A 21,261-nucleotide genomic window follows, 5' to 3' on the forward strand; every position below is an offset into this window, starting at 1 on the left:
GGATAAATGGACCGGCCTCTAAATTTAGCCTCCGTGCCTTAAAGAGAACGTTAAGTCGTCCGCGTCGGTCCCAGTTGTTATCAATAATTTATAATTTTAAAACTTAAGAACCGAAATCTCTTTCTCTCGAGTTGTAAACAAAAGGATATGAGAACCAACTGCATTATTATCCCAAGAGAGCTCCAATCATTGTGTGATTAATGATAAAGGGTCACGACCCTCAGCAATGAGGAATCTATACTAATATTATAAATGCGAAAGGGTGTTTGTTTGTCCTACCTTCACGCCCCAACTAAGTAATCAATCGACTTGATTTTTGGCGTAGAGATAATTGAAAGGACGGAAAGTAACATAGGCTACTATTTATCCCGGAAAATTAAAAAGTTCCCATTGGATTTTAAGAAACCTAAATCCACGCGGTCGAAGTCGCGGGCATCAGCTAGTATCACTATAAAGAAAGAATTCAAAGATGTAAATGGAACTACTCTGTCTTACTTTTACCATCGAACTATAAAACACACCACGAAATGATATCGACAATCCTTCTGGAATCCATCGTCCCAGACACCTGGAATAGGCTATATAAGTCCCGCAAATTGCTAATGCCCGTGGCCGCCATTTTAGTGACGTCAGCACTAGACTGAAGTTTCGAGCTGATGGTATATTTTAATTACAGCTGACGTCCTAATGACGTCGTTTCGATGTTAAAGAGACATGGTTCCAGCGCAATAGCAATTTGCGGGACTTATAGGTACTTTTAAAAATAAAAATAAATGTCTGTGCCACAGACTGAGTCACCACACTTTTCATCAGCGTCATTGCAATGCAAATAACTATCGTTCATACAAATAAATATAATTGGTTAACCAATGTCTATGAGATTGGACGTTTCAAAAAAAGAACCAAAAGAAAATTCAAATGTTCGTTGACTTCTGTGCAAAATAGAGGATTTTTTATACATCTTTTTTATGCATTTTGAATGTTGCAATACAAAAAACGAATAAAAATTTAGCATATGAATGATAATAAAATTAATCTTATTGCGTGCAGATTACTTTGCGTGCCGTAAGTTCACATTCTCTGATACAAAGTAATATGTAAAATGAAGGTTGTATGTAGGCTGTACCTGTATTCGGCTTACAGGCTAGGCTCCCTGCAATTGGGTCGATGACAAGCCGTATTACGTACACAAAATGTATGTATCACGGATACGTATATGCCTGATATGAATTTGTTTAGCTGTATCACCTTTTACTACTCAAATCGGTTAACCTGTTGGGCCGTGAAAAGCTAGCAGACAGACACACATACAGACAGACAGACAAACAGATAGAGACACTTTCGCATTTATAATATTAAAGTATGGAGTACGGATTTTATGCATAGGTGATTTTCCTAAATTGATTTAAACTAAATATATTGTACTAGCTACCTTTAGCTCCCAGTACCAAAGTTATGCCGGTTCAGCATTTCGTGTCCTCTATGGTTCGGACCTACCCAAACAAGTAAGCAAGCCTTGACTATTAAAAATAATGAGGCAGTTGTCCGACCGCCGATGATTAACGAGGAACGATTTGAGCTAAACACTAGAAACGAGTTAGCGAGCAACGAGAAGTGAGTTTGTAGTTGCGATAGTTTTGTCGCTGGGCGCAAGCGTGTGTGCAAGTGCGACGGGCGTGTAATCGCCCTAATAATAATAAATCTCTGCGCAAATTGCGCAAGTGTTTTGACCGCCAAGAGAGCATCGCTGAGCGAGTATTTCTTTGATAGTTCTCGTCGCTGCGACAAAGTAGTGCAAAGAGAGTTCTCGCCGTGGGTATGCGCAGTCAACTATTAAATAATTTATTTTTTTAATTGACACGGAATCGACACGTACATCGATTATACGTTTCTTTAGTGAGAAAATATTCGATAGCTTGTCGCTTTCTCGTCGGCGGTCTTAAGCATTTGTCGCATTTTGCTTAGATAAATAAATAATTGTTTGGTTTTTATAGACGGAACTTCTGTACCTAGTCACTATTATATTTTCTGTGACCTAGGGTCAACGTCTTACACCTTTAGGAATGTTTTACAAACATTATTTTATTTGCCGATATCAGTTCTTATCGGCATTAAATTAATGTGTCATTAAATCCGGACAACCGCATATTTTTATTGTGATTATAAAATATGTGACTCATCCATAGGAATGCATTGATTTGTCACGACCTTAATTCTTGCATTGCGTCCTAATTCACTTTATTATCTATCAATGTTTTTACCTGTGGTTTTTTTCCACGTGTAGGTATAGTGACTAGTGCTGGTATAGCTAAATATTATTATCTTCACAGAAGTTACACATGACATATACGTACAAACTGCAGTCCTATTTCTCCAAAATTATTTTTTTTAGTTGCCCAAAAAACAGAATTTTTAAAAACTCATCTTTCTTAAAATTGTAGGTACTTTTTAGGGCAAAGGTTTTAAGTATTAGTAGAAAACTTTTTAAAAGGATGATTTTTTCTAAATTCCCATATTTTTTGGCGATAACTCAAAAACTACTTTTTGCAGTTAACAACTTTTTAAACATAGGACTGTAGCATAAGTTAGGTGACAAAAGCTACTTAAATATCTACCTAACTTTGTGCGACTCAAACATTTATATAACAGAAATCTGAACTAATTTTGTTGTTAGGCAGGACTTTTCGATTCGTCCAGATCTACCTAACAGAAACTTTCAAATTGGAATTGGATACACAATTTGGAAATCACATGTTTATACTAACAATAAATTCTATCTATCTATTTATTTAAATTGCATTAAAATTAGTTGTTTTTTCTAAGAAACTAAGTAAACATAAATCTTAAGTGGATTCGAAGCGAAATATTTACAATTTTATAGAATTTCTGCTAAAATTATTATTTTAAAACTTTAATTTTTACAGTTAGAATTTATTAACGTATCTACCTTCTTACGTAGGTATATTTACCGTGCAAAGTAATCAAAAAACACATGTGCTTAACTCAAACTTAATCCACCAGTTATAAAATTTAAAAAAAACTGACCTTCAAAACAATCAAGTGTGCATAAAATCCACAAAAAATCACAACACTTTATAGTACCCAACAATGTTTCGGAAAGATTCACTTCTTATTGAAATCTATTTGTAAAACACCGCCAACGTTACAAAAACGTTACCGCGTTCACTCGACAAGAACGACGAACTGACTAAAGGTAAGTATTCAACGACAACACCGTGAGCCTGAAGCTACTTCCCCTACGTGCCTGGCGATATGATTATCTTCCATTTCCCACACCTCGTATCTTTTTTATATTAATTCCGAATCGCTTTTCTCACTTTCACGGCAATGGATGTAACCTACAGGAAAGATATAGCTTATAAGCCAAGTCAACCCGAGGCATACCCGGGCGGGAATTCTCACGTAAACAAATTCGATTCAAGAATGAGATTATAATACCTGGATGAAATTGTCGAGGCGCACGTATATTCATGTGGTAATATTCCGTGAAAATTGTGGGAACCTTTTTAAAATTGCTTTTAAATTTTCATCTTCCTCTGGAATCGTATATACGTATGGTTAGGATTTATTAAGTTAAAAGTTTCTCTTTTAATCCTTTAAGTAAATAATCTGTATTTAATTAAAGTAAAAATATCTTCGGATTTTATCACTAGTGGGTGTATTGTTATAGTGCACGTCGTTTGATGATCGTTTTTAAATCACATTCAATCCATGCGAAAAGAATAAGTACAAAATTCCTTTGCCTTCTGAAATGTTTGAAATAAAATGAATTTTAAAATATAGGTAGTAAAAAGGTTAATATACAAGATTACAATTTTTCTTTAGAAATGAATGAAAAATGACTTCAACTTGATATCAGCTATGTGATTCTCTAAAGAACGGTTCAACGTTGCCAACATCGATGCGGTCTGCGATGTAACATCGTACAGATCGACCAGGCCAGCAACAGTTGTAAATTTGTGATTCTGTAGTGGCTTTAAGCTCATTGGCGATCTTATGTTTGAGACGGGCTCTACGATGTTATCTCGGATGAGCCAGTGATGTCATCTATTTTTATTTTCATACCGATAAAAAGTTACGATTACAAAATATGGCATTTATAGTGGGTTTAAAATTCATTTCTGATTACCATTGCTATTTTTATGCAAAGTTAAAGCAATAAATGCAAAATACTATGAAAAATTATCATTATTTAAAAAATCTTGGACATAGGCAGGAGACCTTTGCCTTTGTTTTGCATCATTAAAAAAAAAGTTGCTTCCCGCCGTGCAAGATGTCAGCCAGCACAAAATTAAAAATGGTATTGGTAAATTAATGATCACCTACACCCATGAAAAACGATTACTCGACAAAAACTCTAGTGTTAAAACAAACTGCACGTAATAAATCAAGTGGTTAGTGGAGCACTTATAATTCCTTTACTGCCTTGGTGACTTCATAGGTCGTCACAACAACTCAACAAATAGTGCGTGAACTTCGTCTTTGTACGTCGTTTTATCGTGTTTTGTTTTAAAATACAAGTGAGTATTAAATTAAACTTAATTTACTCCGATATCAGTGGTTTTAAACTTGTGACATTGCCTGTGAAACTGTTCTTTCGGTGCTGACCAACGATTTAATTATAAATTTCAGTGCCTCGCAATATTGCTCCATCTACTGCTCAACTTGAAAAATTGTTCAAGTTTATGGAGTAAAAACCATGGTTAACAACTGGGCACGCTCGCACTGTCCTTGCTAGAGACCGTAGTCATCAAGCATAGATGGAAATCACCAAGAAGTTGGATAATATTGGATGAATACAAATGGCTGCATCAAAACATGGCAACAATAGCAAAAGGTATGTAAATATTATTTTCAAAGACACAATCTACTTTCTAAGCAGAGTATAAATGTTAGTACCTACCTAGTGTTAAATGTTGTCATAAAATACAGTATTGAAAAGATAAAAAAGATGATGTAAAGAGAAAATGCAGTAGCATGATAACCTTGAGCAAATACCTAATAATTGTTTCTCTTATGGGTGTAGAAAGTTTTGCAACAGGATAGGAAGACTTTGAATTGTCTGTTATCTAAGTTATCTCTATAAATGAATATTTAAATCCTGTTGGAACTCTGCTTTTCTGAGATAAGAAGTTGTCTATGTCAATTTCCGGGATGCAAGCTACCTCTGTACCAAATTACAAATAAATGCATAAATGGGTTAAATAGATGGCCCTTTAAGAATCCTGTGGGAACTCTTTGATTTTCTGGGATAAAAATTATCTAGCTTATGTCCGTCCTTGGAATGTCAGCTAACTCTGCACCAAATTTCATCGAAATTGGTTTAATTTTTGGACCGTGAAAAGCTAGCAGACAGATAGACACACTTTCGCATTTAAAGTTTAAGTGTTATGTATGACTAGTATGGATACGTAAATATGGATTTTTTTTAAAAATAATAATATAAAGTACCTACTATATTTTTTTCTTATTTCAGAAAGATACATAAATGATGAAAGTTTACCACACTTGGGAGAGTTATTTGGAGCCTGCGGTGTGTATAATATTATTGTATATTATATTATTGAAATAAAGCAGAGATAGCCCAGTGGTTAAGACGCGTCGGTCTCCCTTTCGGAGAGTCCAAGGTTCGATCAAGGGCATGCACCTCTAACTTTTCGGAGTTATCTGCGTTTTGAACAAATAATTAATATCACCTGCTTTAAAGGCGCAGGAAAACATAGTAAGGATAATTTATTTATTTAAATATCTTTATGGCTAACAACAACAAAGAGATATACTTAAATACAGGATTCGCTTAAGGACAAAGGGTGATAATTAATGGTAAGGAAACATCTGCAAAGAGTTCTCCATAATATTCTCAAAGGTGTGTGAAGTCTGCCAATCCACACTTGGCTAGCGTGGTGGAGTGTGGCATTAAACCGCTCAGTAGTGGACCATTAACCCATTGGTTGATGATGATATGATAATTATTGAAATCTAAATCAAACTAATATTATAAAGGCGAAAGTTTGTATGTATAAAATATAAAATGTATATAACATTAAAATATATGTAAATAGTTAAGATTAAGATAAGGAATAAATAAAGGCTTTGAAATTGAGAATTATCTAAATCTACTCTTTTATTTATTATTGCATCTGTCTTGCACGCCACGAGCGATTAGCAAGGAGTTCTCGGCACCTTTGTCCTTCTTCTAAGCCCTCTGCTCTGCTTTGACGAGGATTCCTTTGCAGCATGCTCATTATCCTATGTTCTTCTTTATTTGGCGATGACAACGCTGGTAATGTTGTAGTATGTTGTGTAAAACGTGCATGCAACATGCTAAGTATATAATCTTCTGGCCACCATCCCTGGGTCATAATCGCTATGAACTAGAAGGCATCTAAATCTTCGTTTTAAACTCCAAATAGTACATACACCACTGCACGACTAGCTCTTGATGTAGGGGAGCAAATCCCTTTCTAACATTGCCACGAGTTCCTCCGTGATACTAAATATTCTTACATAATCCGTCTGTCGAGAGCAGACGAAGACCACGTATTTGACAACCTTTTGCACGCCTTTTTATTTTGTATTACTCTTGTTTAGCTTCTTCTAATAAGAAAAATGTACTTGAGCTAAGCGAGCAGCCATCTGAAGTGAAAAACGATAAATTATATTATTCAGATATTTTTTTATCATTTAATTATACTTACTATAGAAAATAACAAAATAAAACTCACATTTTCACCTTTCTTTTAAAGGTTTTCTATGTTTACAACGAAATTTTACTCGTGCATCGATGATGCATCGTAGAGAAAAGCTACACCGGAGACGCTTTTCCGTTTGACACATAGAATCGAAGGCGAGGGCGTACGATGTAGTCGAAGGCGAGCAATTAGAATAGCAAAATCCATACATAAATGTCAAAAACCCGTTTCCTACATCGATCACACTCGCTAGTGAAGCGCTAGTGTCGCAAAGGTGAGTCGAACGCGATTAATAGAATAACAAATGTGCTACATCTAAGGAAACATCCGATGTGCAACGGATGTAAATATTATTTTACCTTAGAGAATCACACTGCAGGAATCAGATCAGGTTTTATTACAAATCCCACACGGCTAGTTTGCCCTTTTTGGTCTTCTTCTTGATAGTTTGGATATTGGAGGTTAATGTAGTATACTGGCTAGTTTTCCACATGATCCTAGTATTTAGTAGATAACGTATAGTTTGTAACTTGCCATCTGTATCGATTCAGCGCTAAGCTTTCAAGGACCATTGACCTTAAAATAAGGGTGCCCCAAAATAAAAAACTTCTTTATTAAAATATGTTCAGTGTGGTCCCAACTCGCGAGCACAATCTGTGCGACACAACTATCTCGAGGCTTTTGCAACGTTTTGTCGATGATAATGCCGCGAGAAAACATTGTCGCACAAAATTTGCTTGGACTACTGTATGTGAGAAAGGATGATGTCAGATAAACACACTCGTATCATGTTAGCAAAGTGAATTGCAAACAACACTCGCCAATTGTTTTTCTTAATAATTTGAACGATTCTCAGAAAGCTTGGTAAGTGAACAAATTGATCCGAAGTAATAGTCTTGTTTAAATTAGCATCGAGTTTTTAATGAAGAAACTACTTAATTTTAAGTGAGCATTTTTTTTCACTTCCTTAAGTAATTTTCGGCTAATTTACCTTACCTCAGGTACCGTTCTTTAAAAAATTAATTAAGTACCGCATTTAGAGTAAGACAAGAAGGTCTCTGAACTTAAATGTATAAAAGCTGGAATTCCGCAAGGGAGTCTTGTACCTATTATACATCTGCGATATTCCAGAACTTGAAAACAATACCATCGCTACTTTGGCTGATGATACTTAACCACTCACACGAAGACGCAGTGGAAAGAGCAAATGTTTGACATACCGTCAAACATTTGCTCTCACGATAAAATATTCCTACCTTCGTACATATTCCTTGAATCGTAATGAATTATTTTTACCTTCGTACATACGAAATACAATATGTATCAATTATACATTTCGGCAAATACTGCTCTTTCAGTATAACTTTGTATAATTTGGGTGCGAATTTCTGAATCTTTTGTAATTTTGGTAGGATTTTTTAAACTTATTAAATAATTATTTAACCTTATTTTACCTTTAACCTTATGTTTCCTTGGACTATAAATATATAGTAGATACGGCATATTCCATTTATACTCTTATTAACTAAAGGATAATGATCACTTTTCACCAAGTCGATATCCAGTGATTTTTATGTACTTTTTCCTTTCTATATTTGCATCTATATCATGGCATCAATTTATGAATTTAAGTTACAAAAACTGTATAGCAAGCTGTAGAGATACTCTCTGTAACGATGTTTCCTGTACCAATCATGGATCTCGTTTCCATACATACTGAAGTGATTTCAGATAGGAAATATGGACTGAATGGGGGCAAAAATAAAGGTTCGTTGAGTTCGCTTCTCGATTAAGCGGGGTCACTTCCGGGGATGTCGGGGGAATGGCTAGGAATCCGATTACTAACGCCGTGCCTACTCTTCCGTTCAGGCCTGCACTGCCCTGAATAAATAGAGCTTACAAAGGTTTGGCCTCGTATGTTTTTATTATTACCTTATTCAGGCACTCCTAACTAGGAATTACAGATTACGAAAATACCTATATAAATAAAAATCAATTGCCGCATGTATGAAAAATCATCACTTAGATTACGGATTGGTCTCCGCTACGCTCGCAGCGTCTTTCTCAGTCATCAGTAATCTTTATTCTAAGGATCATCACTTGAGAACGGCTCGACTGATTTGGCTAATTTATTGGTGTTATGTTCGTATTTGTCAGGACAAGGTAAGTAAGAAAGATTTTTCTTGAAAATTGCACTCGTGCGAAGCCGAGGTGGATCGCTAGTAATAAATGAAAAAAATTGTTTTCAAGACAAAACGGCTAGTTTTAATTTATCAACATTTAAGAGCACTTTTAGTAATATTTTCATTTACAATACTTAAACAATCTCCCAAGTTTATATATTTTCGTAACTATCCAATATCCGTAAAGTTAGCTATAAACAACTCCACTTTATAAGTAAAGTTTAACTTAGTTGGGAATTCTGATACCAGGAGCTTAATTGTTTTCGACTACCTATAGCTTTAGTTCCAAAGCAGGTTTCCTCTGATTCATATTATTTATACCTTTCTCAAATAATAATTGTATTCTTAATTACTGTCTGTGCCGTTGCATTTTTGCTTAATTTTCTACTTAAAACTTAAAAGGTCAATCCTCCTTAGTTAATTACCAAATCTGCACAGCAATTAACTCAGAAATCTGTGGTAGATACTTACACTACACAGCATGCAATAATTTGTTAAAATTATAATTATTACGTAGGTACTTCCTGTGCGTTTAGGTTTTACCCCATGTCCGGGGTGCAAACTATCTCTGTATCTTTCATCAAAATCGATTAAGCGGATGGGCCGTGAATATGATAAGGTAACAGAGAGACAGAGTGACAGTGGACGGACAAACACAGTTTTTCATATTTATACATATAACAATAAATTTATTATTACGGAATACATTGCGTAAATAGATACCTATATAGTACGCAACAGGTCGAGATAGCAATCGGGAAGGGAACGCCCCGCACACCCGCTCAGCTCCCGCGCAAACCCGGTGCGGGTGAGCGCGGGTGACGTGCGGGTGTGCGGGGCGTCCCCCCGCCTCATACCCTGACTGCTATCTCAACTTTTCACGGACTTATACTAAACATAACATAGTATTTATACTAAACACAGTACAAAAGTAGAAAAACGTACTAATATGACTTATTATACTACGTATAGCTACTTATCCTTATCCTTCGAGGCGCTACGGAGAAGTAATCTATATTTGGTAGATGTTTTGACACCTGTTTCATGTTGTGCTTGTTAAAATTCCACGTAGATATTCTGCAGCACTTAGAATTACATCAAAATATTATATTTAATGGCCTTACTGATTTAAATGAAAGTTTTGTAAGCGATAAATGCCAGCTTACATTTAGTTAACTACTATTAATTTTGTGACAAAAATAAAAGTATCAGTGTAATAGGTACTTATAAAAATAGCAAGATTAGAAAAATTTAATAATTTTATTTGGGAATAAATTAACAAATGATACCTAACGATGATCCTGTAGAAATATGAATTGACCCAAAGTAGGTAATTAGCAATTTGCGGGACTTATACATAGCAACATTTTTACATTGTTACAGATAAATTAAACAAGCCGTTATTCAAAATTATAGGTACACTCGATACAAACATATTATTTTTTATTGTTTCGTTATTGAAGGAAATATCCTCAATAGAGAGAGAGCCAGCCCGTGCCAGACCTTCGTTATTTTATAAAAGCTGAAAGTTTCGCTGCGTTTTGTCCACAACATTAAATGTCTGGCAATGCATGACGACATTCTAATACTATTCTGAAAAAATATTTAAAAAAATTAGGCTTTACCTATACTTTGACATAAGATTTTTTACATCTTTATTACATACCTGTTATCTCCCAAAGGCACCATGATCCAACAAACATCCAAATAAACGTTCCACCCAGTGCTGGGGACAATACATAGAGAAACTTTCAGCTTTTATAAAAACAAGTGCGAGTCAGGCTCGTGCAATGAGGGTTCCGTACTACAGTCGTATTTTATCGACATTTTGCACGATAATTCAAAAACTATGATGCATAAAAATAAATAGAAATCTATTTTAGAATGTACAGGTGAAGACCTTTCATATGATACCCCACTTGATATAGTCACTCACTTCGAAAGTTGAAAATACTAATTATTAGTTCATGACCACAATTTAAATTTTTTTGTGTGATCTAACCCTAAACTCACGGTTTTCAGATTTTTCCCCAAATGTCAGCTATAAGATCTACCTACCTGCCAAATTTCATGATTCTAGGTCAACGGGAAGTACCCTGTAGGTTTCTTGACAGACAGACAACAAAGTGATCCTATAAGGGTTCCGTTTTTCCTTTTGAGGTACGGAACCCTAAAAACGAAGGCCTGACACGCGCTGGCTTTTAGTCCACAAGAGATAGGTACGAGTAGGTACAATTATTACAATGTCACTTGCAACCAAATAGCCTATTTTATTTTGTTAGGTAAATTGTTCCAATTACGGAATCATTAGTAGTAAGTGGAACCCAAAAGTTCTGTGTTGTAAATATACTAGAAGCCAAGAGTTTTTTCAAGTTTTGAAATGAATCGGATTTCTTTACTGCATGCACCACTACATAAAGCAAAGAGCAATAAGTAATATCGTAAGTTACAGTCGGTTTCATAACCATTTAAGTCAGAAACTTTTAGGTTTATAGCATGAATAAACGTAAAAGATGACTGTGATGCAGAGTTACCAACTATCCTAATTTTTAGTGTCCTGAATAGATTTTTGTGTTTTAAAAATAGAATGGGGAAATTCCTTGTTGAAGCCCACGAATATTATTATTTATGCATGGTAAACTTCTTGGACTAGGTACCTTTTAGAACTAAGAACATTATAAAATTTAATTTAATTACCTCAGGTTTCTATCTAAATAAGGCCTTATAAGGCACTCAAAATTTGAATAACAGAAATCATTTTAAAAGGATAACGATACCTACTGTGATATTGGTAATTTACTTACGAGGAAAATAAAGACAGATACCTAATATGTTTTAAATCTCATCCCTGATCATCATTATCATCTCGACCCATCGCCGGCAGAACACTGAGCAGTGAGCACGGATCTCCTCTCAGAGGGTATTAGCTATATGTTTTAAATATTTTATCTTGTCCGGTGTCTTTTTTGAGATGGCAACCCTACTGTGAGGAAACCGCGTTCCGATGACGAATAATGGCGGTCCTTGACCCTTCAAGGTTGTGGTACTATCGACTATAGCATCCAGACGCAATACGATTACAATCAAATTGGTTTCACATTTGGAAGAGGAATGTTTATTGTGCGTGTTATTGCGACGGTTGTACCTGCTTACGTTTTGATGTGACACTCATTTTATTGCGTTACACGATTGATGGGGTATGAATTTGGAAAGAATCATTGACCTAAAAATCAATTATTGTTGATTGATTAATAATTGGTAGTAGAATAGTAGAATTGATTTTTAGAAATATCGATTAAATCAATGTTTAGAAACATTAGTGTTTGAAAATTTTCACGTTTTTTGGCAATAACTCAAAAACTACTTTTTGCAGTTAACCGCTTTTTAGAAATGGGAAGGCAGTAGGTACTTCATCCCTAAAAAAATGACATAAAACAGCCTCTCTACTGTATCTAGTTTATGGATAAGTACCCAAACGCATGTATACCACGGCGCCAGACCCAGAAAGTAGTAATTAGTGTGAAAATCCCCCAACAAGAGTCTCAGTGGGTTTACAAGCGCCCTCCAGGGGTTACCTACGTGTTAAGAGACTCCAGTACTTTGCAATGGTGCTTGGCCCGCCTCTAATGATGGCTATTTATTTTGCAAAACCGCCATCATACAAGAGTGCTCAGCCTTTGTGGTGGACGAGATTAATTTTTATGTGCTTAACCCTTTTTGCGGTGACAGCTTTGTTCTAGATTCGTACACATTTCAGTCTAGGTACAAATGGGCATCGAAATATAAATAAGCAAGTAGTTCATAAAATTCGTAATTCTGTCGCTCTCTTTAATTTTATTTATTTTGTTACTTGACAATAGTACGAGTGTGATTTGGGAACACCTGCCTACGAATCCAAGATTTAAGACTGGATTTTTAAATGATGATCCCCGCGGCTTCATCGGCGAGGATTTAGGTTTTTCTATTTTTCCGTGAAAAATATTTTTAACTATCCGGGATAAAAAGTAGCCTGTGTCACTTTCCTCTATTATATCCATGCGAAAAATCACGTCGATCCGTTGTCTGGTTGCGTTGCGGCGTGATTGAAGGACAACAAACCACTAATTTTTCATTTATAACTAGCTGTTGCGCGCAACTTCGTCCTAATTTCGCAGTAACTGTCTATTACCGTGGATTTTCCAAAAAAAATCTTTCATACAAACCTTTGCCTGACAAATACAAACACAACAAAAGAAAATAACAAAAAAGAGAATTATCTAATTTGGTGCAGTCGTTCGCAAACTATGTCTATACATACATTTCAGCGATTAATTTCAGGTCTATGGGTAAAAATGGTGGAAATTGCAAATTAGCGCACATCAGCTTCGAGCGTTGAAACCAAAAATGTTTTTACAGCTAATCAGCCACGAGAGCACCTTTGTCATGTTAATGACTGTAGGACCTAACGTAAAGAAAATCTGCTCTGTAGTCTGTAACATCTCCTCTGGAGTTTAATTTATGCGATCAAAGTGCGTCCGCTCCAAACCACAAGCTCTATTAGGGTATTCAGACTTCAGAGTAGGTATTTGGTATTATTTATTATTTTGTACGATTATATCGTACAAAATAATAAATAGTAGATTATATAGATAAATAGTAGAAAGATCTAATTCAAATTTTAAATTTGAAGGAGGTATCTTATTCTCAAAATAAGATTCAGATAAAAGTGAGTTACAGAATACATACAAAGTAGATTAGTTTAGAATAAATTTCTTAAACGGTGCTAGAATGGCGACCACGCACCGGAAAGTGCAGCGTTGGAAGACCCCTCCACTAGGTGGACAGACGACATCAAACGAGTTGCAAGGAGCCGCTGGATTTAGGCAGCGCAACACCGTGGCGTGTGGAAATCCCTACAAGAGACCTATGTCTAGCAGTGGACGTCTATCGGTTGATAATGATGATGATGTTGATATTTGTACTAAACAAAGTTCTCACACAAAGGTGTCTGGGATACAAACTTTTCTCATAGAAACACGATTAAGGAGCCAATCTTCTACGTTGCTGCAGTGACTTGCTATAAACACTTAAAAATTAATTTTGCTCTTCGCGGTCTTCGCTGTACAAAGGACGAGGGGAAAACGATCTCACGCTCAGTGAATAGTTGGTTAAATGTTACCACATTCAAAGAAAATACTTGTTAACTGCCTACATAGTATTCCAGAAACTTTATTGGAAATAACCGCATAAAAAATAAGTAAATTGCGTTTCTAAATACCATAATAATATTATAATGAATCTGGAATATCAAATATACTCATACCTAGGTAGACAAAGTAAGCCATACGTAAACATTATAAAAAAAACATTCGTAGCAAAAACCCAAAGTTATCAAATTACCACTGTCAAGGTTTCTTTTTTTTGGTTTACGTTAAAAACGTTTTTATAAGCAAACTAGGGAACCTTAATATCTTATGTATGCGTTTATGCGCTTGACCATTTTTTTTAAATTATGGCTTTGATGATGATGATTGAGGCCTTTTCTTCCTCCGTGGAACTTAGGGTTACAGTAGTAGTTTTCCATGTCCTCCCTATTTGGCTAGTGCCGTGACATGTTTCGTGAGAGTCTCACTCTTACAAGTTAGAAGTAACTTATTCTTACTGTAACCAGTCAGGTACTATTATGTACCGTACCTATTCCATGCTGTAACTAAACATAAAATGAGTTAACCCAATCTCGCTTTGAATAATGCCACATGTTAATAAGTTCTAGATAACAAAAATTTGAGTTACATACTTAAAGATTGGTGTCTACCGGCCGCACTCAGAGTCGCTTATTCGTTACTTAAGGCAAGAATTATTAGTATGGATAAGGAATGCATTAAGAAACGATTAAGCGACTCTGAGTGCGGCTGTTAATCTTACAAAGATTTAGTTTAATTATCAAAGTTAACTTGTCTTAATCGCGCATAAGCATTTTCATTTTTTTTTAATAATTTTTATACCAATGAATATGCAAGTTGTGTGAACTTCCTAAAAACCTTGATTACCTCAGATTTTTTTAACAGCCTATTAATTCCACGGCTAACAATTAAACGGGTTCCCATCTTTTACCCTAGTTTTGTAAATTTCGTAACTGGTGCTTAGAAAAATACAATACATGTCATAAGCGCGTGATTTGTATCTCGAAACTATAAACGCTTAGAACTAATATTCTGTGTGAGTGAACTTCAGGTGTGGGGAAGAAACCTCGACAGTCGGCAAAGTTCACTGCTCCTCCAGACGCTCTTAACAGACATGACAAGTAAAATTCTACTCTAAGACGTGACAATAAGATCGCTTTTAGATCAACAATGGATATTTTATTCAGACAAAAGTCTTTAAATCTGATGGAATGAGACCACAGTCAACGATTAGTTATTAAGTACGTAATTAAGAGCATCATCGCCAAGTTGGTACCTACTTACTACGAATCATGCTTGGTTAATAGAGGACGTAATTACGAGGAAGTAATAGTCAATAAGGGCTGGGTTAATTAACGTTAAAGCATAGTACCCACATTATTAAAACAAACAAAACAATGGCAAAAATTTTATAAAATGTTTACCTCCCCAAAGTATATGTATGTATCGATATATATTAAAATTAACTAGAAATAAGTGAAAAAACAGTGTGAAATTATTATTATGCGGTTGTAAATACTGTAAATAACTGTGACATGCGACTATACATAAGCGACATAACCAGAAGAAGGATTTAAACGGAGGGTGGCTGCCGAGTGTTTGAAAATAAACGGCTTAAACTTGGGGAGTATTGCTTCTATTACCTAACTTATTCTTATATTTTATGTATTTCAATGTTATTTTACATAATTAGGTTAGGTACTATACTCACTACTCTTTCTTTTCTCGAGAACATCGAGACACGTCCCTCCTCACACTAGGCAAAAACCTTTTTCCACTTACTTGACAAATAGTGGAAGTATAGTTGGAGAATAACGAATATTGCCTCAGACAAAACTAACATTACACAATACATAATAAATACTAAGTCTAATGCAAAACAATAACTTTATAAATTAATAAGTACTTAATAGTAATAAGTGATGAACTTTGCATTTCATATTGACACCTAATTTTTTACAAATTAAGTACATTATTGTGTTGTAATATTTTGGTCCAGTTAGTGTAGGTGTAGATATACCAAATAACTATAAGTATCTCACTAAGTCTTTAATCTTTTGTTCTTTCTTTTCTGTTTTCAAAGATCATTCCATCTTCATATCTGTAATACCTACTTTAAACTTTATTTTATTTAATTTTATTTTCCTTCACCCACATATATTATTTGGTGTGTTTCAGAGTAGTACACATACACAATGGCACCAACAACCAGGAGGGCAGTAGCTATGGAGGAGCAAGTGAAACTAAAAAATGCCCTCCGGGAACTAAAATCACTGAAACAGCTAAATGAGCAGTTGTTGAAGGAACAAGACGACAGTGAAGCTGAGTTAAGAGCCATTATTACAAAGAACACTCAATTGAAGGCTGAACTGGCTGACCTAAGCAATGTTCATACTATAGTACTGGAAGAACGGGACCAACTTCAGGAGGCGGTCGGCTCATTCAATCAGTGCATCCAAACATATGATGAGGCTCTTAGCAGGATTTCTATGTTGGAGAATGAATTGAGTAGAGCTCAGAAAACAATTGACGACCTTCAGTCTCAATTGCAAAGCCATGAAACAAAGGCAATAAATAATTTGTACGACGAGCTGCTCACTTCATCCCCAGACGCGCCAGGAGTGATCATAGATCTGACTTGTGACAGTCCGTGTGCTAGTAATACCAAGTCATTGCCGGAACATAACTTGGTATATTTGAATAGCCACAACAAAATAAAAAAATATATAAAACTTAGTAAAGTAATTAGAAAAACCAAAAGTTTGATAAAATCTCAAAAAACTCATACAAAAAATATTGCATTACGAAAGGAACGTTCTCAATTATTAAATAAGCTCGATGCTTATTGCTTATCTATTACAGAACTCCGGGATAAGTATGATTTGGATGTTCAAACCTTAAATGATGAAATTTCCAAATTGACTTATTCGCTACATAATGTCACAAACCAATACGAGCTGTCACAAAAACAGATTGATGAGCAAATACTGGCAGCAGATGAATTGTTAGCATTAAGTAACTATAACATGGCTCGCTTTGAGTCATTAACCAATAAGCATGAATGTTCTCCAAATGTACCTATTGTTCACCAAGATAGTCCTGCACCGCTCCCTGTGAAAACAGATACTTGTCCAGAGCAGTGTAGTATTGATGTTACAGAGGTTCCGTGTAGTATTGATGTTACAGAGGTTCCGTGTAGTATTGATGTTACAGAGGTTCCTTCATCTGTCAATATTAATCCCTCAGCTAAGCCAATAAAACAAACTATAATTATTTCTGACAGCTTAGGTAGAGGTCTGGGCTCCATAATGAGCTGTTGTTTAAAGCATTCAGTGATTAATAGATGTTCTCCTGGAGCTAGTTTTAACTATTTAATTAAAAACTTAAATGAAAAATCATTGGATAGTAATACAAATGTTATATTATTGTTTGGGGACAGTTTACAAGTCAAAAAACAACAGATTGTAAAATGCATTCAAAAATTATTGCTCCTACATGAGAAAACAAAATGTAAATTTGTTTTGTGTGCTTTTCCTTATTCTGGTACATTAAACAAACAACAAAATGATAAAATACATACTTTAAATTTGAAAATGTATAATCTCACTAAACATTATAGTGAAGCTATTTTTTATTTTGACATTAATAGTATTAAATTGACTAATAAGTTTAAATTGACCGGAGACAGTATGTATCTGCCGAAGAGATGTAAGATGCATATTGCCTCACTATTAGCACATAATTTAAATGATTCAGTTACAAGTGTTGTAACAAACTCTTTTGACTCTTATACAAACTGTACTTCTAGTACAAATATTTATAATATTGACTCAAGTACTTCTAGTACAAATATTTATAATATTGACTCGAGTACTTCTAGTACTAATTTTTCTATTATTGACTCGAGCAATAGTGTAAGTACTATTAGGAACCCTATTGCTTGTTTAAACTAGACAGTAAGACAACGGAGGAGCCCTGTCACATGAAAAATGTACATCAAAGTATACAGAGCTTCACCGGCAAAGAATTAGAAATTGCAAGTTGTTGCAAAAAATCTAATGTTATCAATCTGGTGCACCAAAACATTCAATGTATCAGAGGGAAAGATCTGGAAATAGAACTTTTTTTGAATAATTTCAATATTGATATTTTATGTATAACTGAGCATTGGTTAAAAAATCATGAGTATACATTCAATTTTGGTAATCACCAGGTTGGTAGTTCGTTCACCAGAACCAATGCGATTCATGGCGGCTCGTTAATTTTGCTTAGCAAACAATTAAAATTCAAGAATCGAAATGACATAGAGAGCCTGTCTGTTGAGCGAACAATAGAACTATCCTCAGTTGAACTTGAGCAATTCATTGTTGTGTCTGTATATAGACCACCCTTGTCTAACTTTGATCTTTTTGAAAAGGTAATGGATGAAGTCTTATTCAAAATCTCAAAATCAAATAAAAAGCTGATTGTGTGCGGAGACTTTAATGTAAATATTTTGGAAAGTAGCCCTTTAAATGGCAAATTATTAAATCTTTTCAAATCCTACAACCTATCCAACATGTTTATGGAGCCTACAAGAATAACTGTAACTAGCGCCACATGTATAGACAATATTTTTACAAATATAAATCCAATTACTAAAACCATAATTAGCAAATTGGATTCGGATCATTGTGGACAGTTGATCCAGTTTGAAAATTTGAAGAAAAAAAATTCTAAACGTAGAATAACCTTTGTACCAGTAACGTCTGACCGAATTGAGAATATGAGACTAAGCCTTATAAAACACCTTCCATTTTTGTCAAATGGGTTTAGTCCTGATGAAATGTATAATACATTTTTTAATATATTCAATACTATATTTAACTCAATATTCACCAGTAAATCGGTCTTGACTACTGATGCAAAAGTTTTTAGTGAATGGGCAACAGTAGAACTACATAAAAGTAGACAAAAACTATATGAATTGTATGCGGAGCGACAATATGATACTGGTGACGAATTCAAGCAGTACGTTCAACTGTTTTCCAAAAAGTTTAAGAGAGATTGCATTGCAGCCAAGTCAAAATATATCCAGGCAAAAATTAAAAACAGCTCCAATGTAGTAAAAACTACCTGGAAAATAGTTAACGAAGAAACAGGAAGAGTGACACATAAAACTTGTAATTTTGAACTAAAATATCATGACAAGTTGATTACGTCAGACCCCGAGGTTGCAACCGTTTTCGAGACCTTCTTTACAGATATTCCTGTTTCTACTACAAAATCATTGAACTCTTCAGCAGCCGCCGCTCTCTCACTATTGGAGGATAACGTGCCTGAATGTAATAAAATGTTTGAATTCAGTCACGTTAGTTGCTCTGACGTTATCAAAGCTTTTAAATTAATTAATAATAAGAAAACAAATGATCTGTGGGGCATTTCCGTTAACGTTGTGAAATCATTAATTGATATTGTTGCACCCGAGTTAGCATTAATATTCAATAATTGTGTTGACTGTGGTGAGTTTCCAGACTTAATGAAACATAGTAAAATAATTCCATTATTTAAATCAGGTAGTACTAGTGACCCCACTAACTTCAGACCGATATCTGTACTACCCACTTTTAGTAAAATCTTTGAAAAAATAATTTTAACTCAACTGCTTAATTTTTTCAACATTAATGATTTATTTCACACCAAACAGTTTGGTTTTACACGGGGTCGCTCAACAACCGATGCTGGTGTTGAGTTAATACTAAATATATTTGAAGCCTGGGAGGAATCACGTGATGCGCTTGGCGTTTTATGTGATTTATCCAAGGCTTTCGACTGCGTTGATCATGAAACATTGGTCGCGAAATTGCACCATTATGGAATTAGGGGTGCAGCATTGGAATTGATGAGTTCTTACCTAAATGATAGAATACAAAGGGTAGACGTGAATGGAAAGCGATCTCCCGGATCCGTTGTAAAAATGGGGGTGCCACAAGGTTCCATCTTAGGACCTTTTCTGTTCCTTATTTACATCAATGACCTTCCTTACCTCGCTAAGGACAATTACGGGATAGTCTTGTTTGCTGATGATACATCACTTTTATTTAAAATCAATCGATACTTAACAACTTATGATGAAGTAAACAATTCTCTCACCAAGTTAGTACAGTGGTTCGAAGCTAATAACCTGCTTCTCAACGGGAAAAAGACAAAGTGTATTAAATTCACTTTACCAAATGTTAAGCAGGTGAAAACCACTGTGCAACTTAATAATGAGGAATTAGATTTAGTGGATACCGCTATTTTTCTTGGAATAACGTTAGATGCAAAACTTCAATGGGGCTCTCATATAAATAACTTATCGAACAGACTTAGTTCTGCCGCATATGCGGTAAAAAAGATTCGCCAGTTGACAGACATAGAAACTGCGAGACTAGTATATTTTAGTTACTTTCACAGCATTATGTCATATGGTATATTATTATGGGGTAATGCTGCTGATATTAATTCTATTTTTGTGCTGCAGAAAAGGGCTGTTCGAGCCATATACAGTATGGGGCCACGAGAGTCGCTGAGAACTAAATTTAGGGAAGTTAAAATTATGACAGTGCATAATCAATATATTTTTGAAAATTTACTGTACGTACATAAAAACATAAATAAATTTAAAAAAAAAAGTGACTGTCATAATATAAATACTAGAAATAAAAATAAACTTGTAATTCCCGCCTCTAGGCTCAGTAAAGTTAGCAATTCATTTGCTCGTAATTCCATACGTTTCTATAATAAGCTTCCAGAAGACATATTGGAGATGTCTCTCAACAAGTTCAAAGTTTTCATAAAACGTAAACTAATTGAAAAATCCTATTACAATGTAAAGGATTATTTAAATGATAAGCAAGCTTGGGAATGAGTTGCTTAACGACTTTGTGATAGTTCTAATAAGTTTCAATAAATTTGTAAAGTGGTGATAATAAAAAGAATACCCGGCTGAGTTTGTTGTGGGCTCTTCTCAGACCTGGGCGCGTTTGGAACCCTCGTAGCTTTAGTTTTAAGTTTGCGTTATAATTATCACCACTATATTATCTTACAAATCTAACACTATACCAGACAATCAATAAGAGTAATTTATTACCTATTTTGAATAAATCATTTGACTTTGACTATAAGAATAATTTAAAGTAAACCAGGGTCCCGTTTCTTTATAATACTTTTTTATACTACGAT

At 34.8% G+C, this 21,261-nt stretch overlaps 1 protein-coding gene and 1 long non-coding RNA gene across 4 annotated transcripts in view; one reads left to right on the plus strand and one right to left on the minus strand.

Annotated features, from left to right (window-relative positions):
- LOC117987631 (uncharacterized) overlaps positions 1-21,261 on the minus strand; it is a 63,077-nt gene that overhangs the window by 34,757 nt on the left and 7,059 nt on the right. Inside the window, exon 1 of one of the 3 annotated variants that reach the window (XM_069503596.1) lies at positions 3,046-3,196. The exons of the other annotated variants lie outside the window; for them this stretch is intronic. The gene's annotated coding sequence lies outside the window, so the exon portion shown is untranslated. Of the gene's footprint in view, positions 1-3,045; positions 3,197-21,261 lie in introns of those variants that run through there. 3 annotated transcript variants of the gene reach the window in all.
- On the plus strand, positions 4,470-6,232 carry LOC138403375 (uncharacterized). The gene is made up of 3 exons (XR_011237639.1): positions 4,470-4,541; positions 4,654-4,858; positions 5,498-6,232. It is a non-coding gene; the product is annotated as an uncharacterized lncRNA (long non-coding RNA).

Source organism: Maniola hyperantus, chromosome 2 (assembly GCF_902806685.2).
Source record: "Maniola hyperantus chromosome 2, iAphHyp1.2, whole genome shotgun sequence".
In the NCBI taxonomy this organism is placed as follows: Eukaryota; Metazoa; Arthropoda; class Insecta; order Lepidoptera; family Nymphalidae; genus Maniola; species Maniola hyperantus.